Consider the following 9,346-nt stretch of genomic DNA (forward strand, 5'->3'; position numbering starts at 1 on the left):
CTTCTATAACACAAATTCTAGGAAAAAAAAAAAAAACACTTGTTCGCCGTTCTCTGCGCCGTGACTGGCAGCACTCCGGCGAAGCGAAACGGGGTCGATTCGAGCACGATATCGGCGTCTTTCGACGTGCTCGCCGGCGACCGTCGCACGAGTACGTCGCACGAGCGCGTCTGCCGGGGCGCCGTTTGCGAAGCCGACGCAAAAGTGGGAACCGCCGCTCGGATGATCGCCGCTTTCGGCAGAGTGAGTGTTGGCACTCCGGGGAAGCGAAACAGCGTGAATGCGCCCACGAAATCGGCGTATTTTGAAGTGCCCGCCGGCGACCGTCGCACGAGTACGGTAAACCGCGTCAGCCGGGGCGTAGTTCGGGACGCCGACGAAAAAGTGGGAAGCGCAACTCGGATCTTCGCCGTTTTTGCAGGAGTGAGTGGCGGCCCTCCTGCGAGACCAAGAAGCATCGATTCGTGCACGAATTCGGCGCCTTTCGACGTGATCGCCGGCGACCGTCGCTCGAGTAGGGCAAACCGCGTCTGCCGGGGCGGGCTTCGGGACGCCGATGCGAAAGTGGGAAACGCTGCTCGGATGTTCGCCGTTTTTGGCCGAGTGAGTGCTGGCACTCGGGCGAAGCCAAACGGGGCCGATTACGGCACGATATCGGCGTCTTTCGACGTGCCCGGCGGCGACCGTCGCACGAGTACGGTAAACCGCGTCAGCCCGGGCGGAGTTCGGGACGCCGATGCGAAAGTGGAGAACGCCGCTCGGATCTTCGCCGTTTTTGGAGGAGTGAGTGGCGGCACTCCGGAGAAGCCAAGGAGCGCCAATTAGCGCACGATATCGGCGTCTTTCGACGCGCTCGCCGGCGACCGTCGAACGAGTAGGGCAAACCGCGTCTGCCGGGGCGGGGTTTACGACGCCGACGCAAAAGTGGGAACCGCCGCTCGGATGTTGGCCGTTTTTGGCAGAGTGAGTGCTGGCACACCGGCGACGCGAAAGAGCGCGAAAGCGCCCACGAAAGTGGCGTATTTGGACGTGCTTGACGGCGACCGCTGCAGGAGTACGAAAAACCACGTCAGCCGGGGCGAGCGACCCACGGCGGTCTGGGTGCTTATCGCTGCTATTATAGGGGCACCCCGGCAGACGCAGAAAAAAAAAATTTTTTTTCGACCTTCTTTTTTGCTGGTCGAGCTCGGGTAACCCAGGTCGCAATGGGAGCCGCGCACGAAAGCGGCGTCGCGAGACGCGTTCGCGGTCGCTAGTCGCACGAGCTCGGCAACCGCGTCAGCCGGCGCGGAGTTCGGGATGCCGACGGCTAAGTGGGTACCGCTGCTCGGATGTTCGCCGTTTTTGGCCGAGTGAGTGCTGGCACTCCGGCGAAGCGAAACGGGGCCGATTCGGGCACGATATCGGCGTATTTCGACGTGCTCGCCGGCGACCGTCGCACGAGTACGGCAAAGCGCGTCTGCCGGGGCGAGGTTTGCGATGCCGACGAAAAAGTGGGAAGCGCCGCTCGGATCTTCGCCGTTTTTGCAGGAGTGAGTGGCGGCCCTCCTGCGAGACCAAGAAGCATCGACTCGCGCACGATATCGGTGTCTTTCGACGTGCCCGCCGGCCACCGCCGCACGAGTACGGCAAACCGCGTATGCCGGGGCGGGGTTGGCGACGCCGACGCAAAAGTGGGAACCGCCACTAGGATGTTCGCCGTTTTTGGCAGAGTGAGTGCTGGCACACCGGCGACGCGAAAGAGCGCGAAAGCGCCCACGAAAGTGGCGTATTTGGACGTGCTTGACGGCGACCGCTGCAGGAGTACGAAAAACCACGTCAGCCGGGGCGAGCGACCCACGGCGGTCTGGGTGCTTATCGCTGCTATTATAGGGGCACCCCGGCAGACGCAGAAAAAAAAAATTTTTTTTCGACCTTCTTTTTTGCTGGTCGAGCTCGGGTAACCCAGGTCGCAATGGGAGCCGCGCACGAAAGCGGCGTCGCGAGACGCGTTCGCGGTCGCTAGTCGCACGAGCTCGGCAACCGCGTCAGCCGGCGCGGAGTTCGGGATGCCGACGGCTAAGTGGGTACCGCTGCTCGGATGTTCGCCGTTTTTGGCCGAGTGAGTGCTGGCACTCCGGCGAAGCGAAACGGGGCCGATTCGGGCACGATATCGGCGTATTTCGACGTGCTCGCCGGCGACCGTCGCACGAGTACGGCAAAGCGCGTCTGCCGGGGCGAGGTTTGCGATGCCGACGAAAAAGTGGGAAGCGCCGCTCGGATCTTCGCCGTTTTTGCAGGAGTGAGTGGCGGCCCTCCTGCGAGACCAAGAAGCATCGACTCGCGCACGATATCGGTGTCTTTCGACGTGCCCGCCGGCCACCGCCGCACGAGTACGGCAAACCGCGTATGCCGGGGCGGGGTTGGCGACGCCGACGCAAAAGTGGGAACCGCCACTAGGATGTTCGCCGTTTTTGGCAGAGTGAGTGCTGGCACTCCGGCGAAGCGAAAGAGCGCGAATGCGCCCACGAAAGTGGCGTGTTTGGACGTGCTTGACGACGACCACCGCAGGAAAACGAAAAACCACGTCAGCCGGGGCGAGCGACCCATGGCGGTCTGGGTGCTTATCGCTGCTATTATAGGGGCACCCCGGCAGACGCAAAAAAAAAAAAATTTTTTTTCGACATTCTTTCTTGCTCGTCGACCTCGGGTGACCCAGGTCGCAGTGGGAGCCGCGCACGAAAGCGGCGTCGCGAGACGGCTTCGCGGTCGCTAGTCGCACGAGCTCGGCAACCGCGTCTGCCGGGGCGGAGTTCGGGACGCCGACGGCTAAGTGGGAACCGCCGCTCGGATGTTCGCCGTTTGTGGCCGAGTGAGTGCTGGCACTCCGGCGAAGCCAAACGGGGCCGATTCCGGCACGATATCGGCGTCTTTCTACGTGCTCGCCGGCGACCGTCGCACGAGTACGGCAAAGTGCGTCTGCCGGGGCGGGGTTTGCGACGCGTACGCAATAGTGAGAACCGTCGCTCGGATGTTCGTCGTCTTTCGCCGAGCCAGTGCTGGCACTCCGGCGAAGCCGAACGGAGCCGATTCGGGCACGATATCGGCGTCTTTCCACGTGCTCGCCGGCGACCGTCGCACGAGTACGGTAAACCGCGTCAGCCGGGGCGGAGTTCGGGACGCCGATGCGAAAGTGGGAAGCGCCGCTCGGATCTTCGCCGTTTTTGGAGGAGTCAGTGGCGGCACTCCGGTGAAGCCAAGGTGCGCCAATTCGCGCACGATATCGGCGTCTTTCGACGTGCCCGCCGGCCACCGTCGCACGAGTACGGCAAACCTCGTCTGCCGGGGCGGGGTTTGCGACGCCGACGCAAAAGTGGGAACCGCCGCTCGGATGTTCGCCGTTTTTGGCAGAGTGAGTGCTGGCACTCCGGCGAAGCGAAAGAGCGTGAATGCGCCCACGAAAGTAGCGTATTTGGACGTGCTTGACGGCGACCGCCGCAGGAGTACGAAAAACCACGTCAGCCGGGGCGAGCGACCCACGGCGGTCTGGGTGCTTATCGCTGCTATTATAGGGGCACCCCGGCAGACGCAGAAAGAAAAAAAAAAAAAAAATGGGGACATGGCGTGCGTCACCGTGCGGCTTCGCAGCGTTGCCGAAGTCGCCGAGCCCTTCGACTGAGCCGAACGGCGGACAGGGAACGTTGGTCGGCCGTTCTAACCTGTCGGTGCCACGCCGAGACGTCGTTAAGGAAAACCGCGTCGTGGGCCTCTACGACGCCGTCGAGTCGTTGTACGTTTGGTGTCCAGCGTGTCGGCGGCGAGTAGCGGACACGTCGTTCACGACTTCGGTCTTTCGCAGTCGACGCGAACTTGCGGAGAGTCGTGGTGCCTCACGTTTTCGGCAGAAACCGCGGCGGAATTTTCCCGTGCGTGCGCGCACGACCTCGGTGCTGTGCCGTCAGCGTAGTGTTGCACAAACTCGTGGCCTACCCAAGGTGCGGTACGTTTGCGGCCGTATCCTCGGTGGGAATTTCGTGAGTAGGGTCGCAAATTCTACGACCTCGGCGGGTTTGAGAGCGACGTAGACTTGTGGCACGCTCAACGTGCCACACGTTTCGGGGCACACCCGCGGTGAAATTTTCTCGAGTACGCTCGTATTAGTGCCCAAGGAGGTCTGGGTACTTATCGCTGCTATTATGTGGGGGTTCTCGTGAGCGGCGTACGCGAAAGCGACCGGGTGTCTGATATGCGGCGGGCTTCGGCCTCGTCAAGCGTGTCCTCGGGTCTGCTCCAGGGGAATCCACGGCAGTCGTCTGCAGCCTCATCCGCTTGATGCGTTAGGGGCTGGTTGTCGGACGGTGCCGTTTTACCACGATATCGAGGTGTGTTCCGTGTCGTCCTCGGGCGATTCAGATGCGAAAGCGCCGAAGACGCGGGCGTGACCCGTCGTCTGGCGGCTTTGCAGTCTCGGCTCCGTTGCTAGTTCCGGCCGGTCCACCGACAGTGCAGCGGGCTTGGGCAACCCGCACGGCGCGACCGAGTCGATGCAACGAAAAAGAGCGAGCATGAACGTGCTTCTTGCCGCACGGCTCCCACTCGTCTTTCGGGAAGGTTGTGCCGTAGCGAGCTCGAACGCCGTCATCTCGGAGTGCAAAATAAGCGTGTTGGGGCGCCTGAAGGTGGCCTCCGCCGCACACAGACTGCGTCCGGCCCGCCGAAGGCGAGGACGGACGCGCAGTCGAACGATTACCTGGTTGATCCTGCCAGTAATCATATGCTTGTCTCAAAGATTAAGCCATGCATGTCTAAGTACATGCCGAAATAAGGCGAAACCGCGAATGGCTCATTAAATCAGTTATGGTTCCTTAGATCGTTTCTTCCTACTTGGATAACTGTGGCAATTCTAGAGCTAATACATGCAGTGAGCCTGGAGCCCTTTGGGTAACGGGTGCTTTTATTAGACCAAGATCGATCGGGTTTCGGCCCGTATTGTGTGGTGACTCTGGATAACTTTGTGCTGATCGCATGGCCACGAGCCGGCGACGTTTCTTTCAAGTGTCTGCCTTATCAACTTTCGATGGTAGGTTACTTGCTTACCATGGTTGTTACGGGTAACGGAGAATCAGGGTTCGATTCCGGAGAGGGAGCCTGAGAAACGGCTACCACATCCAAGGAAGGCAGCAGGCGCGCAAATTACCCACTCCCGGCACGGGGAGGTAGTGACGAAAAATAACAATACGGGACTCTTTTGAGGCCCCGTAATTGAAATGAGTACACTCTAAATCCTTTAACGAGGATCAATTGGAGGGCAAGTCTGGTGCCAGCAGCCGCGGTAATTCCAGCTCCAATAGCGTATACTAAAGCTGCTGCGGTTAAAAAGCTCGTAGTTGGATCTCAGTTCCAGACGAGTAGTGCATCTACCCGATGCGACGGCTCGGACTGAACATCATGCCGGTTCTTTCTTGGTGCACTTCATTGTGTGCCTCGAGATGGCCGGTGCTTTTACTTTGAAAAAATTAGAGTGCTCAACGCAGGCGAGTCGCCTGAATAAACTTGCATGGAATAATAGAACAAGACCTCGTTTCTGTTCTGTTGGTTTTTGGAATACGAGGTAATGATTAAGAGGGACGGACGGGGGCATTCGTATTGCGGCGCTAGAGGTGAAATTCTTGGACCGTCGCAAGACGAACTACTGCGAAAGCATTTGCCAAGAATGTTTTCATTGATCAAGAACGAAAGTCAGAGGTTCGAAGGCGATCAGATACCGCCCTAGTTCTGACCATAAACGATGCCAACCAGCGATCCGCCTGAGTTACTCAAATGACTCGGCGGGCAGCTTCCGGGAAACCAAAGTATTTGGGTTCCGGGGGAAGTATGGTTGCAAAGCTGAAACTTAAAGGAATTGACGGAACGGCACCACCAGGAGTGGAGCCTGCGGCTTAATTTGACTCAACACGGGAAAACTTACCCGGCCCGGACACTGGGAGGATTGACAGATTGAGAGCTCTTTCTTGATTCGGTGGATGGTGGTGCATGGCCGTTCTTAGTTGGTGGAGCGATTTGTCTGGTTAATTCCGATAACGAACGAGACTCTAGCCTATTAAATAGGTGCGGGGTTCCCAGCACCTTACAACCTTCTTAGAGGGACAAGCGGCTCCTAGCCGCACGAAACAGAGCAATAACAGGTCTGTGATGCCCTTAGATGTCCGGGGCCGCACGCGCGCTACACTGAAGGAAGCAGCGTGTCTTTATCCCTGTCTGAAAAGACTGGGTAACCCGTGGAACTTCTTTCGTGATTGGGATAGGGGCTTGCAATTGTTCCCCTTGAACGAGGAATTCCCAGTAAGCGCGAGTCATAAGCTCGCGTTGATTACGTCCCTGCCCTTTGTACACACCGCCCGTCGCTACTACCGATTGAATGATTTAGTGAGGTCTTCGGACCGATGTCCGGCGCGGCCTTTCGGTTGCGCCGGTCTGTTGGAAAGATGACCAAACTTGATCATTTAGAGGAAGTAAAAGTCGTAACAAGGTTTCCGTAGGTGAACCTGCGGAAGGATCATTAACGGATTGTGAAGGGTGAGCGCCTCAGCTGCGTCTGCGCCCGACACTTTCTGCCGCTGACCCCGTTTGGACGCGGGGTCGGCTTTTCCCCACGGGGCTGCCTGAATGTGGAGCGGCACCCCGTGACAAATTGTTGCGCCCAGCGGACGCCAACACCGCGACCTTGGACGGTCGGCCAGGTGGCGGACGCGGGTACAAACGGCGCAACGCACTCATAGGTCGGCTTTCGACCCGCCACTGCACCGTGGCTCGAAGCGCTCGAAATGCGCGACCCGACCGCTGCGGGACCGCCTAGTACTGTAAACAGGAGCGGCGGAGCGCGAACGGCGAGTCGTGGTTACGTCGGTAGAAGGCGAGGCTGCGCGTTCCCGAAACGCCAGCCGAGTGCCCTCCCGACCGTTCGAGCGTGCAAGAACGAGACCCGACAATCGCGCGGCGACTGCCAAGTACGAGAGGAACGGCACAAGCGTCGGCGGTCGGTCAAGGAACTGGCGATGTGACGGGTCCGCTGTGCACCAGTGCATACCGTCCCGCCGTCCGCGGCAAGCGCCTCCGCGTCCTCGGGTGACGGAGGCTGCCGGTCGGTTCTTGCAGGCGAGGGATCTCGCTGGCACCGGTTCGCGTTGACGCGCGGCCGGTCATGGCACGGCGATGCGACGGCCGAGGTGCGCAGTACTCGATGGAGGAACCGCACGCTCCGATGACCGTCCCGCCCTCCGCGGCGTATGCGTACCGACCGTAATGGTTGCAGCAGCGCCGGCCGGCTTTTGAATTCGCCACACGAAACACGGTGCGAGATCGCGGTTAGGGGAGCGTCGACGTTGCCAGGCGTTTTGCTTGCTGCCGAGGGAAAGGCGGCACGGCCACGTCGCGCTCGTCGCGATTAGCGGGTCTGCGCGCTTTGGGAAGGTGCCGCAACGACTTGCCGAAAGAGGAAGCACGGAAGAACGAGGGACTTGGACGTCCCGACAATTGAACGCACTTGCGGCCAGGCCCTTGCTGGCTTCGTTCTTCCGCCTCGAGTAGGCTCGTACGCGGCTCCGGCGCCGAAAGTGGTCCTTGGCACCGACTTCGGTGGACGTGGGAAGTGCCGCGCAAGTACGGCGCGCCTGGCTCCACCTGTTGGCTAAAGTAGGCAGCCGGATCGGCATTTTGGTGTGCGGTGGCAAACCGTGGATGCGAAAAAAGCTTGTGCGATTTCGTGGAACAAAAAGCGGGGGTCCCCCTTTTTATGCGGAGGAGACCGACCCGCCTGCCGTGGTGAACCGCGACGCCACGGTAAAAACGGGAGAGGCTTGTCGATGGGACCGTGCATCCCGCGCTCCACGGAGGCCGGGAGGCGGCCGCCCGAGGAAATGTGTAGCCGTCGAGGCCCGCATCTGCGTGCACTCTTATCCAAATGGGTGTACCGCAGGCATTTTCTGGTTAGGCGGGCCAATGAGAGCGAGCACACAACGATACCTACGGGTCCGGCTTGGAGAACCGGCTTCGACGCCTCCCGAGTATTTATAGAGGGGTGGACCACGAAAGCACTCGCAAGTAGCGAAAGCGAAACGCCGTCCGAAACACACCGTTTGCTCGATTTGCGGCAGCCGAAAAAGGCGCGGCAGAGTTTTGGAGTCCAAGCGTGCGCTGAAAAGCGCCCTTCTTGGCCACTGTTTGGCCGAGTGCCAGAAACGTTTGGTTTTGACTGTACGGAATTGAACAAACACTTTTTCACGACTCTAAGCGGTGGATCACTCGGTTCTCGGGTCGATGAAGAACGCAGCCAGCTGCGAGACTTGGTGTGAATTGCAGGACACACTGAGCACTGATTCTTTGAACGCACATTGCGGCCTTGGGTCTTCCCTTGGCTTCGTCTGTCTGAGGGTCGGATCACATATCAAGAGAGCCTTCGGCGCACAAGGGAACGTGAGCCGTCGACTCGTTTTGACCGCGTCGGCAACACGGACAGCACGCTGAACACCTCACAGCGAGCGCCAACAGCGGCCACTCAAGGGCGAGACGGTGGCGACCGTCGTGCCAGAGCCCAACCGAAACGGGGGCGACCGACTGCATTGAGGATGTGGCACCTCGTTGAGACCGCCGCAGGACTTCGAGTCGGAAGGAAGCCTGCAGGGAAAGTGCGGTCGAGGTTGCGTACTCCTCTCTGCGACCGGGCGCGCAAGAGCTGCGAGAGCCACGGACGCGCAACTTTAACGCACGGTAAACACGAGGAGCGAAAGCCGGCCAGCAAAGCTTCTCCAGCCGTGCGCAAAGTGCGCGAGATCGCAGCCTTGCGTTGCGCTTGTTGCCCTCGAAGTAAGCAGGGTGTCCCGTAGACCGGGCGCTCGAACACGCTGCGGGGCCGTGCCTCCTCCAGGCTTTGCCGCGCGAACAGGGAACGTTCGCGCGCAAAGCGCAGGGAGGTGAGGAGGCTGCGCCCGACGTTTGCGGTTCGCTGCGTACGCGGTTGATGCGGAGAGCACGGCGCGACGACTTGCCGCGAAGCGGAAAAAGTCTCCCGCACGAGTTGGCGAAACGTTGGCGAAGCTTAAGGCGTTCTCGTCGTAGTCCGCCGTCGGTCTAAGTGCTTCGCAGTTCCCGTCCCGTTCAAAAAACTGGGCCACTCCAGTTGGGGCGGGGGCGACGCTACACGAGACGATGCCTCTCGCCAGGCTGCGTGGCTGCCCTTGCGGCGGCGGCGACTGGCCTCGGCGGTGTTTGGGCTTTCGACACGGTCGTTTATCACGCAACTGCTCGGACGACGCACGCGCGCAGCGGAATGCCGCTTGCCAGCCTTGTGAAGATGTGACCCTGTACAGGG

At 60.2% G+C, this 9,346-nt stretch overlaps 2 non-coding genes across 2 annotated transcripts; both read left to right on the forward strand.

Annotated features, from left to right (window-relative positions):
• The first annotated feature begins 4,726 nt into the window (after window positions 1–4,726).
• On the forward strand, window positions 4,727–6,541 carry LOC142793106 (small subunit ribosomal RNA). Its single transcript, XR_012891447.1, has one exon. It is a non-coding gene; the product is annotated as a small subunit ribosomal RNA (ribosomal RNA).
• Window positions 6,542–8,260: 1,719 nt separating this feature from the next.
• On the forward strand, window positions 8,261–8,413 carry LOC142793098 (5.8S ribosomal RNA). Its single transcript, XR_012891439.1, has one exon. It is a non-coding gene; the product is annotated as a 5.8S ribosomal RNA (ribosomal RNA).
• Window positions 8,414–9,346: the final 933 nt, after the last annotated feature.

This window comes from Rhipicephalus microplus, unplaced genomic scaffold (assembly GCF_043290135.1).
Source record: "Rhipicephalus microplus isolate Deutch F79 unplaced genomic scaffold, USDA_Rmic scaffold_280, whole genome shotgun sequence".
Classification (NCBI taxonomy): domain Eukaryota; kingdom Metazoa; phylum Arthropoda; class Arachnida; order Ixodida; family Ixodidae; genus Rhipicephalus; species Rhipicephalus microplus.